Source organism: Lucilia cuprina, chromosome 4 (assembly GCF_022045245.1).
Source record: "Lucilia cuprina isolate Lc7/37 chromosome 4, ASM2204524v1, whole genome shotgun sequence".
In the NCBI taxonomy this organism is placed as follows: Eukaryota; Metazoa; Arthropoda; class Insecta; order Diptera; family Calliphoridae; genus Lucilia; species Lucilia cuprina.
This window is the reverse complement of record NC_060952.1, coordinates 15452323-15478855: the sequence shown is the minus strand read 5'-3', so window position 1 is coordinate 15478855 and position 26533 is coordinate 15452323. Positions and strand designations below refer to the sequence as shown.

Genomic DNA, 26533 nt, shown 5'->3' with positions numbered 1-26533 from the left:
TAAGGATCAATTTTAATGTGTATGAACTGTGTAAGTACCTGCCTGATCTACAAGAAGCTGCAGCCGCCATCGCCTCTTCCCACATATGTGTACAAATAAATATTATTGTGAACATTGTTGTCTACATATAGTAATATTTATTAGTATATTTAAATACAGGGTATATTTTAATTAATAAAATAATATCAGAGAAATACTTTTCATCATACACCTCTATGGTGAGGAACTAACTAACAAATCCAAACCACATCTGGGAGATATCATGACCAGAATTTTGAAAAACCGTAAATTTCGGTCTCTTTGAGGCTTTAAATCTGACATATTTTTTAAGCGGCCTGTGTAATTTTAAATTCTAATATCTTTTAAAATATACTTCTTTTAAGATAATCTTTATAACTCTTTTGGTTAAACCCTGTATAATAAAGTTGTACATTATCATATTTAGCGTATCAAAATAAAATCTGTGTGAATTTTTCGTTTAATTTAAAGAAAATATATCTATCTTTAAAAATATATTTTTCATTATACAAAATAAATAAATAAAAATCGCGCAAGTGCTTTTAAACAATTGCTTTATGAACTCCAGTCACTCGACAGTCCCCGTCTGTGTTGATTTTAAGTTTGAGACGTCGACAACAAAAGGCAGCTAAAATTATAACAACAAATATGTATGTCCAGTCTTTCTCCAAAAAACATCGATATTAAACGTTAAAAACTTGTTTTATTCTTCAAAAAAACATCCCAAACATCAAGATCAACTACAGAGATGGTGAAGAAGAAGAAAATAAAAACAACTCCTGTATGCAACATTATGGGGCAGCAGTGGCCTTACACCGAACAGCAGCAGCAGTAGCCGTGGGAATTTTTTGGCTACAAAAACATAAAAAACGTAAGTAAAAGATGCGCCAAAACGCCTCTTTGTTTAAATGCTCTTATTTTAACTCCTTGTTCATTATGATGAGTATACTTTGAATTGAAGTACATACATATGTACATACCTACATATGTATGTGTTTTTAAAGATACTTTTTTCTTGTGTTAAGTTTCTTTGTTCGAGCTTTTTCTGTTGTAGTATTTGTTTTTAAAACTTTCTCATGTTGTTCCTCGGGTACATTTGGCAGATTTTTAAACCAATTCTGTTTTTTTTTTGCACAGTTTCTTTGTGGTACTTGAAAATCATTCTTCTTTTTTCCCCCTTTTTTAGTATTATTGTATTGCAGTTTTGTATTGTTTTTTTTAAGTTGTTTATTCTTTCTTCATTCATTTTAGGTTTTAATCAGGTTGTCGCCTGTGTACATCAGATTTGGTCAATATCAAAATAAATGCATTTAGTTTGTTGCTGTTTTTTTTTTTTGGTAAATTTGGTGGGGGTCTTTCCTTGTTTAATGTTTGATTATCCTTTTTGTTGTTTTTGTTTTCGCTTGTTTCATCATCATCATCATTTGATGTACTTTACATTGCCATTAATTGATAACAAGTCATGGGAATTTTTTCACAGCTTATTTGTATTAAGACATTTTTCATTTATTTATTGAATTTATACTTTAGTACACATTTATAAAATATCTAAAATTTTTATTGTATCTATATAGTTTCACTTGGACTACTATGATGCCTGTAGTAGAATATTGGTTATTGTTTTGGTCTATCGCTAAGTCGGCCGTGAGTTAGATTTCCACTGCCGTAAATCAGACGATAGACTAGACGATAGACTAAACTATAGACTAGACTATAGACTAGGCCATAGACTAGACTATAGACTAGACTATAGACTAGACTATAGACTAGATTAAAGACTATAGACTAGACTAAAGACTATAGACTAGACTATAGACTAGACTATAGACTAGACTATAGACTAGACTATAGACTAGACTATAGACTAGACTATAGACTAGACTATAGACTAGACTATAGACTAGAATATAGACTAGACTATAGACTAGACTATAGACTAGACTATAGACTAGACTATAGACTGGACTATAGACTAGACTATAGACTAGACTATAGACTAGACTAGACGATAGACTAGACTATAGACTAGATTATAGACTAGACTATAGACTAGATTATAGACTAGACTATAGACTAGACTATAGACTTGACTATAGACTAGATCTTGAAAAGCTTTTGAAAATATCAAAAGAAAAAATTACATTTTAGCTATTAAATAAGTAGCATAAGTAGTTAGCTATTAAATAGTACTTATTTATTAAAATCTTAATATTAAAGCTCTAACTGAATATTGAAATAGTGAAATTTTCAATAAGGTTGAGAAACTTTTAAAAATTATATTTAAGTAATAAAAACTATTTTTTTTAAATAATTAAATTTAAAAATTATACAAAGAAAAAACTCCTTACTGATAAACAATTTCTATAACACAAATAAACCATTAAATGAATTAACAAATAAATATTTACCACATTTGACTTGTGTTTATTAAAATTTACATACCATTTCCTCTTAAAAATTTTCCCAACTAATCAAAATTTTCGGATGCAATGGAAATTTCTAACAAATGCATTTAAATGAAAAAGCCATACAGTCTATTAAAACTTTTTTTGATTTGTTTAAAATTCAATACCAATGATATGAACCACAAAGTTTTAAAAACAATTTTACTTTGTTTTTTAAACACTTCATAATCACTTCTAAACTCATACGCAGCTCCTCAGTGGTGCTTGCTGCCATTTGTTTAAGTATTATTTCATCAAACATTTTTTCCAAGTTTTATTTTTTTAATTTTTGTTGTTTTTATTATTATTTCCCCCCAATGAGCCATGTAATTGATTTGATTAGCGCTGTTCTTTGATCTAGTCATAAATATTTTTTCCCAAGTTTATTTTTCTTTTTCTTCATTTCAAATTTTTTTTTTCAAAAAAATTGCATTAAATGTCTGTCGGTCGTTTCGTGTAGTTTATGATGATGCATGTTTAGATTTGTGTACAGCAGCACACTTATGAGTTGTAATTGTTAGAAAAATGCTTTTAAATCTTTTTTTTCGGCTACTTTGTGTAAAAGAGTGTGCATTTTTTGCGTATGCGTATCCCGTGGATCGCATTTCTAATAAACTTTACATTTTTATTGCATTTCAGCGTAAATCGAATTGTTAAATGATGTTTATTTCGTTTTTCAATTTAAATGTTTATAATAATTCAATCAAATACTAATAATGCTTCTCTTTTTTTGCTCTCTGAAAAATCTACATATTTTTACAAATTTGTAAAAGTTAATTATTAGTGTTAGTGATATTTTTTGTCGCTCGAACATTATATGGCCGAAATATTTAAAAGTCTAATTAAACAAGTGATATCTCAAATCTAGAGTACAAGTCACATTAAGTATCTTCCATATTCTGGTGAAATTTATATTTTAATCTTTTTTAAAACAAGTAATTAATAACATCTCCATACCATTACTGCTGCCCACATATAAAATAGTTTGCTTTTACCATTCTGTTAATTTAAATAAATAAAATGAAACGAAATGAAAACGAACGTGCCTTCATTTAATTGTTACTCACTTAAAAAATAGCTTTACTAATGAACAAGACATTATAATTAATATTAAATCTAATTAAATTCAAGACCATATTCATTCAACCAACAACAATAAGTAAATTTCAACAAAAAATCCTTAATTAATATTAAATGCTGCAGTAATAGTAGTTGTAGTTTAAAAAAAAGATAAAGCAAATAACAGATTTCCAACAATCCCTCTGTAAAGTGGATAAAAAAATTGTTAAATTCAATAGAATTTAAATGCAATTACAACACTTTGTATAATACATCAACAACTACAAAACTAATAGTACTTACAAGCTAAAAGCAAAAAAAGAACAACAAAAACTAAACATGTATATAGTCAAAACTATAGTCTGTTTAAACATAAAAACGCCCACTTAAGTGGACACAACAATTAAAACAGAAAAACATTAAATGAAAAAAAAAAACACATGAATGAAGCATACAACAACTTGTATGAATAAGAAGACCATTTAAATATTTATTAATAAATATCTGAGAACAACACAGATTAATTGTTTTGACAAGGGCTTTCAGATGCTAAAAATCTTCTTTTTCAATTTTCAAAATTAAATTTAAATAAAATATAGTTGGAGAAATATAATTTTCTCAAATCAATCTCAAGCCTAAAACAAATGTTTAAAAACTGCTATTTTAAAAAATCAGGCAATAGACTATATAGTCTAGAACATAGTCTATAGTATAGAGTAGACAATGTTTTAGGTCAAACTTTATACACTAGACTTCTGCACTAGAGTCCTGACTATGGCAAGGACTATAGGCCAGACTATAGTCCAGTATGTAGAGGGGACTATAATTCACTACTGAATCGACCGTAGACTAGAATATAGACTAAACTATAAACTAGATTATAGACTAGACCATAGACTAAACTATAGACTAGAATATATACACGAGACTATAGAATTGACTATAGACAAGGCTATAGAATAGACTTTAGACTAGACAATAGACTATAATATAGATTAGACTATAGACTAGACTAACGACTAGACTATAGACTAAATTATTGACTAGACTATAGACTAGGCTATATATTAGACTATATACTAGACTATATACTAGACTATAAACTAACCTATAGACTAGACTATAGACCAGACTATAAACTGGACTACAGACTAGACTATATACTAGACTAGAGATTAGAACATACGCTAGACTATAGACTATATACTAGACTAGAGCTTAGAACAAAGACTAGACTATAGGCTAGACTATATACTAGACTTAGAACAAAGACTAGACTATAGACTAGACTATAGACTAGACTATAGACTAGACTATAGACTAGACTACAGACTAGACTATAGACTAGACTATAGACTAGACTATAGACTAGACTATAGACTAGACTATAGACTAGACTATAGACTAGACTATAGACTAGACTATAGACTAGACTATAGACTAGACTATAGACTAGACTATAGACTAGACTATAGACTAGACTATAGACTAGACTATAGACTAGACTATAGACTAGACTATAGACTAGACTATAGACTAGACTATAGACTAGACTATAGACTAGACTATAGACTAGACTATAGACTAGACTATAGACTAGACTATAGACTAGACTATAGACTAGACTATAGACTAGACTATAGACTAGACTATAGACTAGACTATAGACTAAGACTATAGACTAGACTATAGACTAGACTATAGACTAGACTATAGACTAGACTATAGACTAGACTATAGACTAGACTATAGACTAGACTATAGACTAGACTATAGACTAGACTATAGACTAGACTATAGACTAGACTATAGACTAGACTATAGACTAGACTATAGACTAGACTATAGACTAGACTATAGACTAGACTATAGACTAGACTATACTAGACTATAGACTAGACTATAGACTAGACTATAGACTAGACTATAGACTAGACTATAGACTAGACTATAGACTAGACTATAGACTAGACTATAGACTAGACTATAGACTAGACTATAGACTAGACTATAGACTAGACTATAGACTAGACTATAGACTAGACTATAGAATAGACTAGACTATAGACTAGACTATAGACTAGACTATAGACTAGACTATAGACTAGACTATAGACTAGACTATAGACTAGACTATAGACTAGACTATAGACTAGACTATAGACTAGACTATAGACTAGACTATAGACTAGACTATAGACTAGACTATAGACTAGACTATAGACTAGACTATAGACTAGACTATAGACTAGACTATAGACTAGACTATAGACTAGACTATAGACGACTATAGAAACTATAGACTAGACTATAGACTAGACTATAGACTAGACTATAGACTAGACTATAGACTAGACTATAGACTAGACTATAGACTAGACTATAGACTAGACTATAGACTAGACTATAGACTAGACTATAGACTAGACTATAGACTAGACTATAGACTAGACTATAGACTAGACTATAGACTAGACTATAGACTAGACTATAGACTATACTATAGACTAGACTATAGACTAGACTATAGACTAGACTATAGACTAGACTATAGACTAGACTATAGAGACTAGACTATAGACTAGACTATAGACTAGACTATAGACTAGACTATAGACTAGACTATAGACTAGACTATAGACTAGACTATAGACTAGACTATAGACTAGACTATAGACTAGACTATAGACTAGACTATAGACTAGACTATAGACTAGACTATAGACTAGACTATAGACTAGACTATAGACTAGACTATAGACTAGACTATAGACTAGACTATAGACTAGACTATAGACTAGACTATAGACTAGACTATATAGACTAGACTATAGACTAGACTATAGACTAGACTATAGACTAGACTATAGACTAGACTATACTATAGACTAGACTATAGACTAGACTATAGACTAGACTATAGACTAGACTATAGACTAGACTATAGACTAGACTATAGACTAGACTATAGACTAGACTATAGACTAGACTATAGACTAACTAGACTATAGACTAGACTATAGACTAGACTATAGACTAGACTATAGACTAGACTATAGACTAGACTATAGACTAGACTATAGACTAGACTATAGACTAGACTATAGACTAGACTATAGACTAGACTATAGACTTGACTATAGACTAGACTATAAGGTATACTGTAAGGTATACTATAGGAAAGCTATAGAGTAGTGCAGACTATAGACATAAGTTAGGACTATAATCCAAGCAACAATTTATAATCTAAACAGATTTCAGCCATATACTTAGACATATAAAAAATACATACAAATTATACAGACTTTGCTAACCCTATTTTCTTTCATAAGCTGGTATGACTATTTGTCATATAAATTAAACAAATAATTATTTTGTTGAAATCTTAGGTCAACAGTAAATCTAGAATTTTGTCGCAAACTCTCTTTTGAATTAGTGGATTTATGTTTGGTCTTATTTTACTGTAGACATGACAAATCTTTTAAAAGTCAACTGTTGTCGACATCTCTTTACAATGTTTGAACAACAAATAGAAAAATAAAATTTATAATATTTTTCCCCTAAACGATCTTTTCTTTTTTGTCAACAGATGTTTGTTAAAGTATTTGTAAATACTATTAAATTAATGTTTCATATTCTTGTACACTGTATGTGGTATATGTATTATTTATTTAAGAGTAAATTTTAAAGAGTCACACAATTTGCATACTCACTGTTTACTGTATGACCTATTACTTATTGTCTGTCTGTCTGTCTGTCTGTCTGTCTATCTGTCATGTTACCTTTTTTTCAAAGGTTTATTAACAATATTTTCGCGTTGCTCTTTTCATTTTTATATTTTTTGTACCTTATTTAAGTATCAATAGAAATTTGTTTATGTATATGTGTGTGTATTTAGCTGACTTTGCCTTTATTGTTTTTCTTTGATGACTTGAGGCATATATTTTTTTCTCAATATTTGTTATTTTTTTCAGTTCTACTACTCTGTACTAATTCAGTTCATTGATGTCTAGACTTTTTTACTAAAATCCTATAGATGTCAACATGACTGCAAAAAAATATGAAAGAGAAATGCAACAACTATCTTCTCGTTAAAAAAAAAAACAGAAAAACAAAGACAACAAACGCTAATTGAACAATAAAATTTTGTAGCTAGTAGCTACATGCATATTACAGCTACTTATTACTGGGTAAGTATCTGCGGGTTTTATAGCAACTTTTTGTGCGAGTATTTAGTCATTGATGCACTTTCATTTCTAATGAGTTGTAATGATATTTTTTACAATGATGAAATGACAAACAGCAATAAGGAGAAAAAATTAACTGATTTTTTTGTATCTAATTGGTCGCTAATAGGTTTGCTAATGTAAGAAGAAGTCAGGCATGGTAAAAATTACATATATAGATTTTTTTTAATTATTCAATAGCCTGGCCAAGACTACGTGGTTGACATTCCAGTCTATATAATACTAACGACATGACTGTAATTCATATTTAAATCTCGTTTTGAGAGCAGAATATAGGCTACGCTAATCCAAACAATGGACTACATTGTAGTCCGGATTATTTACTGGATTATAGTTCAGATTGTCGAAAATCTTATCGTCAGACTATATACTAAACCATAACCCAAATATCGAAGCAAAACTTTAGTAATGACTTACCATTGTAACCACTTAGCTATTAACATTTTCATGACTATTAAATATCATACTGATTACATAGAAGTACTTTTATAAGGACTTAATAAATACTTTCTAATTCATTAGTCATCTTCTGCAAAAAAAAAGGTAATGACTTATCTTATTGTACTCTTATTTATTGACATACATTTTATTAACTATTACACATTGTACTGATTACATAGAAGTAGTTTAATAACATCTTTATAATAATGGTAATGACTTGTTCTTACTTTTCTATGACTTCTATAAACGTACATTACTTAAGTGGTCTTATAAGGGCTTTATTTTAAAGTAAATGGCTAAAAAAGTTATTAATGATTTATTGTAGGAATTTTGTATAAAAAATGTGCTTAATAAAGCTTAAATAAGCGATTTATATCTATATAAATACAGAGGTTAATCTTTTGAGTTGACAAATTGTTTTAGAACTTTGTTTTTAACACAAACGAAAACTTACCTAGACGTATTCAATTTTGTTCACAGAAACAAAACTTTATTCGCTATTGCAAGCGATTGTAGTAAGTACTTATCTAACTCCTTACTTGTAAGCAAGAGCGTTAAGAACTTGCTTCTAATATTATCACCATATTTAAATAATGACATAAAATGCCATTGTGTAATTAAAATTTAAACCCTCTTTTGGAATAATGATTTAAAATACTATTGTGTAAGTAAATTTTAGAATTTTAATCCCTTACAGGGTAAGGAGATAGATTACTCTTCAAAATTTAATAAAAGTGTTTATTTAGACTAAAGTTTAGACCAAATCAGTGTGGACTATAATCTGTTCAGATAAAACATAAACAAACAATAAACAAACTATAATATTTTTGCTTCAAGTTAAACATTTAACTTAGTAGATAATAAAAATAACTATATCGCTAAATAATTTAAACGTGGCACTTATTCAAATATTAGACTTCTTGAACCAAACAATTCAAATTTGACTCAATTGGCAACTACAACTATATACTCTACAAATAGCAATAACAATTAGTTAAAAATACTCAATGTCTACTTAATTTATAATTATCACGCTTAATGAACATGAACAGATATGAAATAATCAATTCATAAAATGCGAATTGATTTTCAAGGTTTAAGTCCAAAAATTATTTAATTAGACATAAAAAACAATGTGGGCACTTGAAAGTCTAAAAATATTAAGAATGGGTCAACTTAAAGTAAGTGCAAATTAAGTGCATTCAATTTTTACCAGCAGACTCATATAAAACATTATTAAGCCCCACCGATTGTTAAAAATAATATTGTCTAGTCTTCGACTTCAACCCCAGCAGACTAGAGGAAATACTTGTTGTTTAAAAAAATTTCTTATCTTGAGTTTTAAACAACAAAAAATTAACAAAATAAAAAAATTAAGCGTGTAGATGAATTAATCACTAATTTCAACGCCTAAATATTGATTTATATCGCTAAAGAATGAGTACAAAAAACATAAATATATTTCAAACAAATTAAAATTTATGTTTATTATACAATTAAATATTTCATTTAAAAACTCATTTTGTCGTAGTATAAGAACAGAATAATACAATAAAATTGAAAACTAACAATTTATTTAGTTCAATATTTAATTATTTTTTTTTTGTTTTTAACAATAAATCTTAAAATAAATAAACTTTAATTTTATTACTACCAAAAAACAAACTAAATAAAAAAAGAAACATTTTTCGTGGTAAATAAATAAAACCTTTACTTTGAAAAGTTTTTTTTTACTAATTTCTTTCATTTACGAAAAAAAATCAAATTAAACTGAAAATTATGGTTTTGTAAACAACAATTGTTCGATCGACTCTTTCATACAGATACAAATAATAAATAACAATGGCCAAGAAAAAAAATAATAAGTACAAAAATTTTAATCTAAATAAGAAGGTGGTGATTGGATAGATTTTTATATATAAATATGTATGTCGATTTTAATGCATGTGGTAGTTAAACGTACGTACGCCAGTAGTTAATAAATAGATACAAAAATCTTAATGATTGACTGACCGTTTGAAATGTGAGGCGAATTGCGTTGTATTAGTATTAGAATTACTTAGTAGAAGGTGATGTGAAAAATTTTGTTTTTGAAATGGACCCATAATTTGTAAATGTTATTTATGTCTTAGTTAAATGCTGCGGTAGCAACACACAAAAATTAGCAACTATCGAAATACACGGAAAAAAATAATTAAGACAATTTAAAAGCTTTTCATCATTAGCAGTTGTGTTTAGGAGTAAATTCATTATATTATTTTTAGGAATCGCAATAAGCGTAATTTTTTTAAGAAACTAAACAGATTTTTTTCCTTTGACCCAAAAAAATTTTGCTAAGTGTACATGGAATTAATGATGACTTTTAGCGCCTAATTAAGACCTCCCTGAGGCACTGGCTAAGGAGTGCACAACAGGCACATAGAGGCTTAGGTGAATTTCTTCGGGTTTGATATTTAATATGTTTGAAAGGATCTAACTAAGTAACGACCAACCAACTATACTTAAACTAAGCTATAATAAAAGTACATATAGATATACCTATAGTTTAGATAATAGTCCACATTATAGTAAAGTCTTCGGACTAAACTTTATATTATATTCTAGTACACACTAAAGACTAGACTATAGTCCACACTATAGCCTATAAATTCGATTACATACAAACCAATAATAACTATAGTACAGTAAAGACAAAAAAATAAAGACTATGAACATACTAAACTACAGGCAATAGTTTAAACTATAAATAAGTCTACAGTCCAGACTAAACTATATTACAGACAATAGTCCAAACTGTATATATAGACCAAAATCTAAACTATGTTCATGCATTGTATAGTCCCTAGGCTTGATTATAGTATTGACCATGAATTTTACTATAGTTCCGACTATAACGCTCACTACAGCACATACTGTAGAACTGAAAAAAGTCTACATTATACATAGACTTTTGCCCTGACTATAGATTATAGTCCAGACTATGTATTAGGCTATATACTATACTATAGATTAGGCTGTAGTCCACACTACGGATTAGACTATAGTCCAGTTTTTAGATCACTATGGGGTAGACTTTAAACTTAAATGAGGGCTATAGTCCATAGACATAACATTGACCATAAAAATTGCTTCGCCAATTATCTAATAGGTATTTTGAAAAAAAAACTTTCATTTAAAATATTTCTTACTTAAATGATTACACTCTTTCATAGAAAATTTTCAAGTTGAATTTAAGTATATTCATACGCATACATACATATGTATGAATATATGTATTTTGAATTAATATTGATGCTGATGCTGTTTTATTTATGATCGTGTAAATTTCTGTTTGATCATCAAATTTTATTGCTTTCTCATTTCAATACTGCTGCTACTGCTGACGATGGTGATGATGATGATCATCAATGTTGATTTTAATGATTCTACTGTTGACTTTGTGGCTGTCAAAGATCTGTCGGTTTCTATTCTATTTGAGAGGGTTATTTTCTTTTTTTGTATTGTTGATAAAACTAATGTTGTTATCGTTTGGCTGGCAAATGATGATGCTGATGACTGGCTATTGATGTTTTCAAATTTGTTGGTAGTATGTTTTGGTTAAACCAAAAAACAGCAACATAAAGTAGCAATAATAAAAAAGATTTTAGCTTTTTTTTATTTGTTTAAGTTTTTTTTCTTGTGTTTTTGTTTAAAAAACAATTTAAACATTAAGCTACTGTTTGTTTTCTAAAGAAAATCAATTTCATTTCATTTATATGACCAAACTTACCAACTTAAGAAAACATCAGCAACATCATCATCATTATCATCACAGAAGAAAAGTTTCTTACAAATCTGTTGGCGCATCTGGCGTTAGAACTTAAATTTAAATCTGTTTTTTCGTCATTCACTTCGTTTGCCCCGATTTGTTTTCTCAATAAACATGTCTATTAAATTAACATATTATTTTACTTTTTCCTACCATTTCATGTTATTTTTATTATCATGCAATTTTAAATGTATTTTTTTCTATTTGGTTAATTTAATGGAAATTTCATTTTATTTTTATTTATTTTTTTTTATATTGTATCCAACAGATAAAGATTTCTTTAATGGTGAGAGAGTTAAAATGTCTTTAAATGAGGTGATAGTTTTATTTTAGATTTTTTATGTTTGTGATTTGATTTTCGTTTTATAGGCCTGGGAAACAAATCTCTGTGAATTATTATTAAGAATAAATTGATTTATGATTATAATGACTGTTTTGAAAGTTAATTTTTTATTAAATACTCGTAAAGATTTCATTAGTGTCCACATGAAATGATGATAGATTTTTGAATTAAGACATTTTAAATCATAAAATGGTTATTTGTTTTTTTAAATGTAAATAAGTTTTAACTTTTACAACAACAACAAAAAGATGATTAAGTTATTTTTTAAGTAAAAATAATATATGTATATAGTGTCCCAGAAAAAACTTTCATTATAAGATTAAGGAGTAAAATCCTAAAATTTACTTACACAATCGCATTTTAAGTCATTCTAATAACATGGTAATGTCATTGGAAGCAACTACATACCACAATTGCTTACAAGTATATAATATAAATCAGTCAATGTAAATCGTGTGGAAAAAACTATACAGCTTCCATAACTTTACGCAAATGCTGACTAATGAATTTGAAAGTATTTATATAACACATTATTAATAAGACGTTATTAAAGTACTTCTATGGAATCAGAATGATATGTAGTTGTTATTGAAAAGTATGTTAATAGGTAAGTTGTTACAATTGCAAATCACTTGTCTACAGAAATCTTTAATACCGAAATATAATCATTGTCTGGACTATAGCAAAGTGTCAAATATGAATTATAGTCTATAACTTGACCTATAGTCTGTAGCTTGAACTATAGTTTAGTAAGGTCCAGATTTAAGTCTACGGACATTCGATATCGATCGAAATTTCTAATATTTTTTTTTAATTATATTGAGGTTTGGATTACTTTCAAATGCTAGAATTTTCCCTCCCAAATTAAACTATAGTCTGAATCATAGTATTATTTATAGCCTAGACTATGTTCTGATCCATAGTCTAGGCTATAATACTAGGGATTGCCAATAGTAATTATATAGCATGTCAATACACTAGTCAATTGTTATGTTCATAGTCTGGACTTTGATATAGTTTGTATGTTGTACTATATTCTTGTCTATAGATTGGAGTTTAGACTAGTTTATAGTCTGGACTATAGTCTATAACTTGGTATAAATTCTGGATTATAGTCTAGGTAATAGCAAAGACTATGGTACAGATTCTAGTCTACATTGTATTCAATATTCTGGAATACAGTCCAGCTATAGTATGTCAATATTAGGGACTTATAGTTTACTCCGTATTCTGGACTACAGTCTGATTTTTTGTCTGGATTTTAGTCAAGACTATATTGTAAAATATTACCTACAGCCTGAACTATGGACAGTCTAGTCTATAGTCTGGCCCATGTTTAAAACCTAGTCCTAATAATATAGAATATAGTCTAGTCAATATACTGGACTATAGTATGCCAATATACTGGACTATAGCATAGTCAATTGTTAGGACTATTCTGTAGTCTATTCGTGTTTAAAATATACGTTTTATTTTTATACATTACCAATATTTTGATTATATAAGTTTCCGGACAAATGTTAACTTACCTAGAATGAAAAAAAATGTTTAATATTAATAAATTGTTTAAGTTCAATATTAAAAATGTTGATATCTTTATCTCCTAATTATAATTTTAAACATGTAATAGTAAGTGTAATTGGTCAATAAATTTTGATATTATTAAAACTCCCAGAAATATAAAATATAGACCCATAATATGTCATTTGGATTATATTTTGAGAGCGGTAGCACTATAAATTTTTCTCTGAGCCGATACACTGATTTTTAAGGATTTAATAATTTGACAAACTCTCAGTCAAATTCTATCTTGCAAATCAAAAAAATTGTAAAATTTCCTTTATCAAGTAACGGTTCTTCACACAATATCTTTTTACAAGGTACTGATCTACATATGTATCTTGAACAACTATAAATTTATTGCGTGTTAAATTTAGGGCAGGAAATGAATAATATTTGTTAGTTAAAACAAATAGTATTTCTTAAGACAAAATAAATTTTGTGTTTATTTTTTTACCCTATGTATGGCCAAATGTTAATCTGGTTAAAATTTCGGTTATCACTAATTCATTGATAAATCAATCAAGTTTTATTATAATATTTGTTTTATATATTTTATTCTAATTTTACAAATTCATTCATGAAAGAAATCAAAACGTTTTGAAAACATTAGATATTTTCCTTTCCCACAGTTTTGTTGTTATTGTTGTTGTTAATGTTGTAAATGTATTTGTTAACATTGTTATACGCGTACTAGACTTAATTAATATCTCTTGTGAAAACTATCGGAAATGATAATTAATTATAATCTTTATCGCCAACTTTGATTATAATAAAATCAAATATTATTTTTTATACAAAAATATACATATATAGATAACACAGATAGAAATACAAGCAAAAAAATATAATCACTAACCAAATAAATCTATAATTTGCAAAACAAGTTTATTTACAAATTTATTTAAAAACACAGATACAATGTACCAAGATTCAGATACATACATACATACATACATATATGTATGTACGTATGTATGTATATTTAGCTCTGAATTATTTTCATTGTATTGTATTTTACATTTAATTTAGTTTAAGGTGTTTAAAAACAACTTTCATTCATGATTGTTTCTTTAACAGTTTTTTTGAATATATAAAATCAAATAAAAATCCATCCAACTCATTCGAATAGATATCTGTATAATAATCATGAGAGTTTGTTTAAAATTTGTATTATAAATCTTTGAGGTTTATTTACAATTCATCTATTTGTTGTTATTGTTGTTTTTCATTCGTATTCATCAACTAGCGGCATAATTATGGCTTGAAAATTATGTTTCCCTGGCGCTATAAAATTGAGGCAAACCAATACATTATAGATTTTCAATACAATATACTTTTATATGTGTTTTTTTTTTTGTTTGTATAACTGAAGAAATGAATGAACGTATGAAAGGCATCAATCTATCCATCTATCTACCTATCTAACATGTGAATATGTCCGTCTGTCTGTTAGTCTAACTGAATATATGAATGAAATCTTTTTTAGCAATTCATCTAACGTAAAATTGTTAAGATCTAAACAACAAGCGAAACACAAAAAAATACATACGTAGAAAAAATTCATTCATAAAACTTTAGCTGGATTACTAGTAGAGCGTCTGATTTGAGGAGGGAAGGCAAAAAGGGGAGGTGCGTGCTTTGAACTCCTTTAGATTTAACGTTAAGTTGTAAGTATCTGTATACATACGTTGTTCAGTTATCTATTGAGGTTTTCAAAGTATTTTTTTATTTGTTTGTTAGTTTTTTTTCTTCCAACTCGTTGTTGTGTGTAGAGATTTTAATTCATAGTTATATTTTGCTATTTTTTCTCAATGAAACTGGTTTTTTGATAGTTTATCTAAAGGCAGAGCTGCCCTATATTGTTTCATTTCTAAATTAAAAAAAAATCTAATTTAACTACTTAAATTCGCAGAGCGGATCTTACACAGATTCAAAGTTGTCATTGATTCTTTAAATATATTGGGGGAATCAGCTGGATATACATTAGTGTGTCCCGAGGAACAGCCTTTTTAAGAATTTCATGTAGGAATACCACCCAGTCGATGCGTATCGTATTATTGTACTAAAGCGATTGAAATCCTGACTTGAACGTAATTTTTAAAAATTTAATTTTTTAATTTTTTTTGTAATAATTCTTAAAATTTCTGCAATTTTGAGGTGATGACACAAAATTATTTTGAAAATTTTTGTCGAATATTTTTGGTATACAATATGATTTTTAGTAGTTTGGAGAGGAATATTATTTTCGCGAAATGGGTGTCAAAATTGTCGTAATTTTTAGCTTATATAGAAAAATATTTAAAAAATAGTTTGACATTTTGTTTAGTTCATTTCAAAATTTTTGAAATTTAGATCGTCTTTTTGCGAAACAGAAATATACTAACATATGCTCAAAATTACAAAATTTTTGACACCCAATTCGAAGAGATTGCAAAAAAATGTTTTTGAATATATATTATACTGAGATCCAGATTTTCAGTCGCTGCTAGGAATTTTTCTGGTTTTCAATTTTCTCGTGTTTAGTACATTAAAATGCGTCGTTTTAGAGATATTCCTCCTACTACACATGTGGTCCTAGGGACCCCCTACTATACATGTGTCTATAAAAAGGATGAAACTAACTAACTAATTTTGTTGCTTTTTCCACTATTTAAATTTTTTCCCTCCTCATTTTTATATTTTGTATGAAAAATGATCGGTAAATTTTCCTTTTTTCCACTCCTGTTTGGGCCAAATTATATTTATCAATAATATTCGAAATCTAAAGGTGGGTTCTACTCTTGAACCGAAAACAATAACGATATGGTATGGATAGCCTGACATATCCTGATAACATAAAATCTAATAAGTTAAAGAACTATTGCCCACCTCTGATACGTAATCATTTATTAAGTCTTTTTAAATGTGGCTTAGTGTTGTGTGATGTGTAAGTTTGAACGTGTATTTATTTTTGTCATTTCCATCCTCCTAAAGTTAAGCAGCACTAGCAGCAGCACTGGCACCAGCAAACTAACTAACTAACAAACGGCAACAAAAGCAGCTGCCCATCCGGTCGTTCAGTGGGAATAAAATAGTAAAATAAGAAAATTACAACAACAACAAATAAAGAAAATCAAACAAACAAACTTGGTCAACAACGTCTTGACCACTTTTGATACACACGCAAAATTAGAAATCAATTTAAACATGAATCAGAAGAAGGTGGCTGTGGGGTAAAAAAACAAAGAATGATGTTTTACAGTACAGTTCTTAACAACATCAGCAACAACTACAACAATAATAATCCAAAGCACTGATCTAATATAATCAACACATTTGTTTGTGAAAACCTTTTTGGCTATTAGTTCTTTCTACTTCTTCTAAACCCAGGGGGAAGCCAAATGATCGATGCTAGTGAAATAGAAAAAATTACAAGTTTTTGTGAACAACATGTTGTTGTTTGCCACAAATGAATTGAAAATTTTTCATCAATACTTGTTGTGGTGTTTTTAACAGGTTTTTTCTTTAACTTACATACAATTTTCTTTAGATCTAATGATATGCTTCTCCCCTTTATTTTGTGGAGTTTTCTTTTTTGTTGCTGTTGTTGCTATTTGGCCCCTTATAAAAGTGTTATTATTATTCTTATCGGCCATCTCAGATAAGAATGTTGGTGGACGAACTCCACTAGAAGGGGATCATGCTGTTATAAGTAGAGTTTGGTAAAATATCATACAGCTACAGTAGACAAAAAAAAAATAAATACATCAACCTATTTTCAAAAGAAAATCTGCATCCGTTTTACACATACACTGATACGCTGAGATTTCCATATGTATGTATAAATTGTTTGTGTTAAGGAAATCGAGGATGTCAACTTGTGTGTCAAAGTGGCGCTTTTAATGGTTGTGTTTTTTTTTTTTCATCCATAAAATAATGTTTAACGGAGTTATTAGGTGGTTGAAATAGCATTGAGTGTTTCAACTATAAAATTGTACAAATAGTCTAATAACGTTCTTCTCCTTGAAGTTATAGAAGTAGTCTAAAATCGTTTTTTCCATCTGAAATTATAGAAGCTATGTTTGTTTTTTCGTGCCATTTAGATTGTCTAATTTTTCTTATTACGTGTAAGCGATTGTGGTAAGTACTTGCGACCATGTTAAAATAATAACATAAAATGCTTTCGTTTATTTAAACCCTTTCCTTAATAATGAAAGTTTTTACTTGGAAAATATATTCCTAAATCGATCCTGCAAAACCATTGACAGATCGTTACCTACTCTGGATAATAGCACTTTTATCATGTCAATGGTCTAGAAGAGGATAATTACACTTTCACGCTCGTCGTGATGTGACATCGAAGTTAAAGTTCATATTAAACAATCTTGAACTACTCTTTTCGCCAATAGTTAAGGATCCTCGATGTTATAAGTCAATTTCATATATGTTTCCCTTTAAAATCTTTTGTTTTTTCTCATTTTAGATCGCTCTTGAGAAGATAAGTTTCTTATTTTACGACTAGCAAGCTACAGAATTAATAACGGAAAACTAGTTGGACAAAAATCTGTTCTCTACCCTTAAACTTAAATACTAGGACATAGGCTTTCTACGATCACTTTAACTGGTCGCTACTGAAATTACCTTTTATACCAACCAACAAACACATTTAATAAATATCATTTCTAGCGTACTCTCCACGTTCATTCATTCATAAATATGCAGGCATTTTAATCTATAAATTTCAACTCTATCTTCATTAAACTCAAAATACGAAAAACTAGGTCCGGAAGTTCCCAACCATGTAATAACAGTTAATGTGTTACATCCAACCTAATAACCCAAGTAGAGAGTACTAAAAAAAAACACAGAAGTTGTGAGATATAAAAAAGAAACAAACTACAAAACGATCAGGATATATTTCCGCAAGAACTGGTTCTTTTTTGTGGGCATTTAATTTGTGGTTAAAATATGGTGAGAGAGTAGAATATTATAGTGTTAGTATTAATTAATATTAAAAAAAAAGAAAATACTAAACCAATACCCTGTTAAGCTGGGGTTAGTAAAGGTGATTTAAAACTAATTATTGGTAGAAAATTTTCTACTAAAAGAAAGGCATCTTATAGTTATGATAATTATCTGTGGGATTTAAAAAAAAGAAAACATGTTTAATGATTTGTCTAGCTATAAATTAAATATTTTCCAATAAAACCAATTTATAAATGTATTTTTTTTAATTTAAATATTTATGTTTGTTTTTGTATATTATTTATTCAAGCATAATTATCCTAAAGCTATTTTTTAATCAATACTAATTAAAAAGTAAGAAAATAACAGAAAAAAAACTCCCCCTTTAGCTACTTACTGGAATAGTTAGTAGTGGTATCAAAAAAGAACACCCACATTGATTTCAGTATACATTTTAGATACCCTACACAAGTTAAATTGATTTAATAGAGGTGATGCAGAAATTTCACATTAATACATATGTTTGTATAGAACATATGTATTTCAGGAAAAAGAAACAAAAACTTTTTTTAAATTAAATGTTTCAAATGTATTTCGCTTCTAAAACTAAATAAAGGTTTATTACTCTTTGCATTACCTTATTAACTAAAAAATAATAACATTTTCGTAATTTCTTGCTACAAATATTTATGTCTATAGTGTTTTTTTAAATCGGTTTATTGCCTTTAATATTTTTTATATTACTCATTTCTTCTTTACTACAATTATGAATTACAGTATATATAAAATAATTTGTAAATAACAAACTCATTTACAACTTAGCACGAGTATCAAGTATCTGGAATAAATATTGAAATGAACTTGCAAGTTCAGATAAACTAAATATTTTTTCAATATAAATACCACAAAAAAATGCAATTTAATTGTTTAAATAGAATTTTCTGATGTGAAATGTGTAAAATGCAAAATATATAATTTGTAATTGATGAAAGAACAATAAACGGAAAATAATTACAAATGATGTCATTTACATACTTCAGTAAAGTAAAATGTTTTATATATATCAAATTTATTTTTAAATTGCTTATATAACCCCCAGAAAATAGGGACCAGAATGGGAAAAACCAAAAATTATGATTCTAGTTATAACAAAATCAAATGTTTTATTATTCGAAAATCGTTTGGGGTATATGGCCAGCACGTCTTGGCCATTATTTGAGTATTGATGGATATACCATAAGTCACGTACAACAAAAACAATATAAGCCTCCAAGGATTCAGTTGTTACCGAATACTCAGCATTTACAAATGACTTCATTTGTTTTGACAAGAATTGATAGTCTTGACTATAATATAGTCATGCCTATAATTTGCCTATAGTCTTGATTATAGTCTTGCCTATAGCCTTGACTATAGACTTGCCTACAGTCTTGACTATAGCACATATTAAAGTCTTTTTAAGAGTATGTACTATAGTCTGTACTATAATCTGAACTACAGTCTATACTATAGTCTTAACTGGACTTTAAAATTATAGTCAAGACAGACTCTAATACGGACTATAATCAAGACTCTCGGCAAGACTATAATCAAGACTCTAGGCAAGATTATAGTCAAGACTATATTCAAGACTATAGGCAAAACTATAGACTGAACTAGAGTCTTGAATAATACTATAGTCATGCCTATAGTTTTTACAATATTGACTATGGTTTGTACTAGAGTCTTAATTACAGTCTGTAGTTAAACCTTGACTATAGCCAAGAGAACATTTACACTTTTCTACATAAATAAGTATTTATCTAAATTTCTCACTATACAAAACTAGGAGTGTTTCACAAAAAAAAATTCAGTAATGTATATTTTTTTCATATATCAACATAAACTAATGAATGAAGAAATTAAACGTCCAACGGCTAAACTGGCTGAAAATGAATGAAAATTCAGTTTAGCGTAAAAATAACTATTCATCATTGCAAAATTTGCAATCGTTTGAGATTGCGATAACAACACAAATATAAATAATAGTAGCTGTTGTTGTTGCATCTAAAGCTATTGTTTAAATTGCAACACTTTATTTTATTAACAAATACAAAATTGTTTTTATCTAAAAATTTAAATATAACAAAAAAATATATACATAGAAATAAATTGCACATAACCTTTTATCGTATTTTGTTGTTAGAACTAAAACTGTGAATCCATGAATGAATCTGTAAATTCGAGAGAGTAAAACTACAGAGTACTAGAAATATAACGATGATGTATACAATGGATAAGGCATAATGAAAAAAATATAAAAATATAGTATTTAATTTGAGGCAAACTAGCCATGATTAGGAACATCCGGTTTACTAACCGAAAAAAAGCTACACATGAACTAAACATGCGTTTTGTTTTGTTTTATTTATTTTTTTTAGTTTGATACAACTTAAAAAATAAACAAGCAATCTAAAAAAATAAAGGCAAATTCGAACCCGAGATGAAAAAAAGTAGAAAAGTGATGATGATTTTAGAATATAACATGCCTACGACTACTAATACATAAATATTGAAACATGCACATTATTTATATGATTATATGAACTAATACATGTTAGGTAAAATATTGGGTGAAGGGAAAAAGTAGTTTCGTTATTTTTTATTTAATTTAATAAACATATAATCAAATGATTTTCAACACTATAGACTAGACTATAGACTAGACTGTAGACTAGACTATAGACTAGACTATAGACTAGACTATAGACTAGACTGTAGACTAGACTATAGACTAGACTATAGACTAGACTGTAGACTAGACTGTAGACTAGACTGTAGACTAACTATAGACTAGACTATAGACTAGACTATAGACTAGACTATAGACTAGACTATAGACTAGACTATAGACTAGACTATAGACTAGACTATAGACTAGACTATAGACTAGACTATAGACTAGACTATAGACTAGACTATAGACTAGACTATAGACTAGACTATAGACTAGACTATAGACTAGACTATAGACTAGACTATAGACTAGACTATAGACTAGACTATAGACTAGACTATAGACTAGACTATAGACTAGACTATAGACTAGACTATAGACTAGACTATAGACTAGACTATAGACTAGACTATAGACTAGACTATAGACTAGACTATAGACTAGACTATAGACTAGACTATAGACTAGACTATAGACTAGACTATAGACTAGACTATAGACTAGACTATAGACTAGACTATAGACTAGACTATAGACTAGACTATAGACTAGACTATAGACTAGACTATAGACTAGACTATAGACTAGACTATAGACTAGACTATAGACTAGACTATAGACTAGACTATAGACTAGACTATAGACTAGACTATAGACTAGACTATAGACTAGACTATAACTAGACTATAGACTAGACTATAGACTAGACTATAGACTAGACTATAGACTAGACTATAGACTAGACTATAGACTAGACTTTAGACTAGACTATAGACTAGACTATAATAACGAAATAACGAAATTATACTATATACATAGACTAGACTATAATAACGAAATAACGAAACTATACTATATACATTACTGGAGAGTCGATTGACTATACTAGACTTAAGACTAAATTATTATTAAACAATTACACTATGGTATAGGCTAGAATTGACTACAAACTGGTTTATTCGTTTAAAATATTATTTTTTCCTTAACTAATATATAGTAAATATTTTTACTATTTATTTCTATAGATACATATATGTATGTATGTCTATGTATATCTAAGTCTTGGAAAGATAATAGCAATGATGATGATGTTGATTTTAATGAAGCCACAACATACTCGCTTTACTTAAAAATTCAACAGCTACACAGTGATGCTGATGGTCATTGCCTTAGCCTTCTTTAGATTTAATTTAACTATACCACCATTACCACCAATATCACAACAAAAGAAAACATGGGGCGTGAGTGTCTGTGTGTATTTGTTATTAAGAAAAAAAAACCTCAGAAGAAGGATGAAAGGCAGGCCTATGACTTCACAGACAACGAAAACAACTACTATTAGCAACCATTACTATACTGGAGTATGTACTGGCTACTATAGTAGTAAATAAGTATGTATCATCAGTAAGTTCATCTAGTGCTGCTACTGCCACTACTGTTTGTATTGTTTTTATTTTTTATTTTTACTGATGCTGTTGTTATTTTTATAGATCTTTTTTTATACATTACTGATCATTATAATTATTATAATGATGATGGTTCTTTTAGCTACTCGACTTTAGTTTTTTTATATATATAATTTTTGCTGTTGTTATTATTGTTATTTGTATTTATATGGTTTTTTTCTATGTATGTTAGTTAGCTACGATGTTGAAATATTATTGGGGTCTGTCTGATAATGTTTGGCTACTAGTATTTAGCTTTAATTTGTTTTTCAATTCGTTGCGTTATTTCTTCTTTTTTTCACCATTTCAGATTTTGATGTTACGTGTTCATGTTCATTGATCTTATTTTTTCAATTTTGTTGTTGCTGTGTATTGTGTATAAAAGTAACATTTTTATTAATTTGTTCAGCAATATGTTGGACAACACCACCATCATTATCATCTGCAGCATTTTAAGAGGCATCAGTATGAGTAACAGCATCATTATTCTTATGTAGTTATTGGTCGGTCGGTCCGTCATGGTCATCATTGTCGGTATTGTTTTAACTTGTATGTTGGGTCTTCATTCTTGATGTCTTTGTTTAATAATCACTCTTATTTTAACTGTCATTTTTTAAAATATTAATTGCTCTAGTTTCATTTTACATATCCAAGTCTTCTTATCATAGATACTTTAATGCATGATCTAAATAATTAGTATTTTAATACAAATTTGTAAGAAACGTTTAAAAGAAATTTGTTAAATTTTTTAATATAATTTTCATTTTATAATCATGCTAAAAGTAAAAGACCACGATGTGTAGGTAAAGGTACCAAATTCTTTAGATTTAGAAAATTACGGGAAACTTGTATTTCCCCTTTAATTTTCCTTCCAATAACTGAGGGTTTAATAAAATTGCACAACATGAGCTAAACCTAGTTTAAACTATCATATCAGTCTTAAAACATAAATTAACGGCCAACTGTAAACTAGTTTTAATCATTTAACAAATAACATTTATAATTCATTAATCTTTAATTTAATTAAAAACCATTTAAAATAAAATGCTTTTAATTTAAGTGACTTTTAGAAAAATAAATAAATTTTTAAAACTGAAGCATAAAAAATTTTGACAAGTGAGTGTGGAAAATGTCATTTAAAACATTAAACTTTGAAAAGAAAAAAAACAACGCATAAAATATGACTTGTCAGTTTAAAAGCAAACAAAATAAAATTTTACAAATATTTAATGGGGAAAAACTAACAACTCTAAAAAGCAATTTGAAATTTCAAATCGATTTCAAAATAATTTGTTGTTGCGCATGCGCACCTTTTAATTTGTTGTATTTTGTTGACTATTATAAAAAGCAACAACAACAACAACAAGTACAATAGCATTAAATAAACTTGAGAATCAAATGATGCATAAAATTACTAAACCATTTATTTTTTTTTTTTTTGAATCGTTTCATTTTATATACAAACTATAGATACGTTTGTGAAGATGTACTGAAACGTAATAAAAACAGGGTTTTGTAAAAAAGAGCAGTTTATGAAATTGAAAATATTTGGGGTTAAAAAGAATTTATGAAAGGAAAGACTTAAAGGTGAAATTTTAATCGAAAATATTTTTTAAATAGAAGAAGATTAATTTTTGGTATTTTATAAAAATTATCGAAATTTTACTTTAATAAACCATTTTCTGAAATTTTTATTAAAAAAAATTATTGAAATTTCCTTTTTTGAATTATATTTAAGAAATGATCTGCTTTGTCGAAATTTCCTTTTTTTTAAATTTACTAAAAATTTCTTATTTTAAGAAATATTATCGAACTTTAAAGAATATTGAAATATTTGAAAATTATAAAAATTCCATTTATAAACAAAATTTATTAAAATTCTTCTCTGTCAATGCCCCAGCCTGTAAAACAGGAGGTTGTGAATTCATTTCCAACAGAGACACTTTTAAAGCAGCACACAAGTAAGCCGATGGAGTTCTAGATGTATTCCTTTTTATTTGATGTATCATACGCACAAATCGAAGTCGAAAACGTTTAATTACCACAACATCATAAAACACCCTATTTAGATAACGCATCATATCTACATGTTAAGATATTAACATAAAGTCCATTAAAAATATATACTTGCAACATTGATGGGCATTAAAATTGTACACAGAGAAACAAATAATGAAAAAAAAATATTTATATAATAAATAAATAATGGAAAACCCCTGCAATAGAGCAACAGAAAGAAAAAGAAGAACAAGAAAAAATAGTCATATCAAATGTTAAAACATTTAAATTTCAAACATCATTTAGTTAAAGGTGGTTGTAGAAAATGCAACAACAACAAAAAAAAAAGCACGCTTCATTTGTTTTATTGACTCTCTACGTACGTTACTTGCTGCATTTGCTAGTGGTGTTGCATTTAACTGATCTGTCCGTCCGTCCGTCTGTCTTCTGGTCAATTGTACTTTTTAATCTTGTTGGTACGCATGCGCCACTTTAAATTGAAACGAGTGTACGAGGAGTATTATTTCGAACCAGCGACAGAGGCAACAAAAAAACAGCAATAACAACGTTCAACCATTTTACATTAACTTTTAATATCAAATGCATTCATTGAACGTTTGTCTGTCTGTTTTTATGTAAGTATGTACGTATAAATGAATGGATGAATGAATGAATGGATGATTTTTGTTATGACCATAGAACTGGAAAATTGTTTGCAATATTATTTACTAGACGCAGGTGCAATTTCAGTTTTTACTAATAGAGCGCGTATGTATCGAGTATAAAATGATACCGATTCATAATATCAATTTCATATTCATTCCGATTTATTTGCTGCGTTTTTATGTTGTAGTTGTTGCTGGTGTTAAGTAGTATTAGTTGTTGTATACATCTAAGTATTTTATTTTAATCATATAAAGGTTGTCGTAGTTGTAGTTGTTACAGTTTTCAATTTATTGATCAAGTTTTTCTTTCTGACTTTTGTGTTTAAATCAAATGCACTTGGAAAAATATTATTCGGTTCCTGTGATTATCGTAACAAACATTAAACTACAGTCTACGCTACCGACTAGACTATAGACTAGACTATAGACTAGACTATAGACTAGACTATAGACTAGACTATAGACTAGACTATAGACTAGACTATAGACTAGACTATAGACTAGACTATAGACTAGACTATAGACTAGACTATAGACTAGACTATAGACTAGACTATAGACTAGACTATAGACTAGACTATAGACTAGACTATAGACTAGACTATAGGCTAGACTATAGACTAGACTATAGACTAGACTATAGAATATACTATAGACTAGACTATAAACTAGACTATAGAATAGACTATAGACTAGACTACAGACTAGACTATAGACTAGACTATAGACTAGACTATAGACTAGACTATAGACTATTGACTAGACTAAACTACAAAATTTCTCAAAGTGTTTTAAATCTTACACTCATACATTCTTACAGATACATATATGTACGACAAAAT

At 28.2% G+C, this 26533-nt stretch overlaps 1 protein-coding gene across 2 annotated transcripts in view; it reads right to left on the bottom strand.

Annotated features, from left to right (window-relative positions):
- Window positions 1–26533, bottom strand: part of LOC124419303 (ETS-like protein pointed) — a 97262-nt gene that overhangs the window by 20430 nt on the left and 50299 nt on the right. The gene's annotated exons all lie outside the window — the stretch shown is intronic.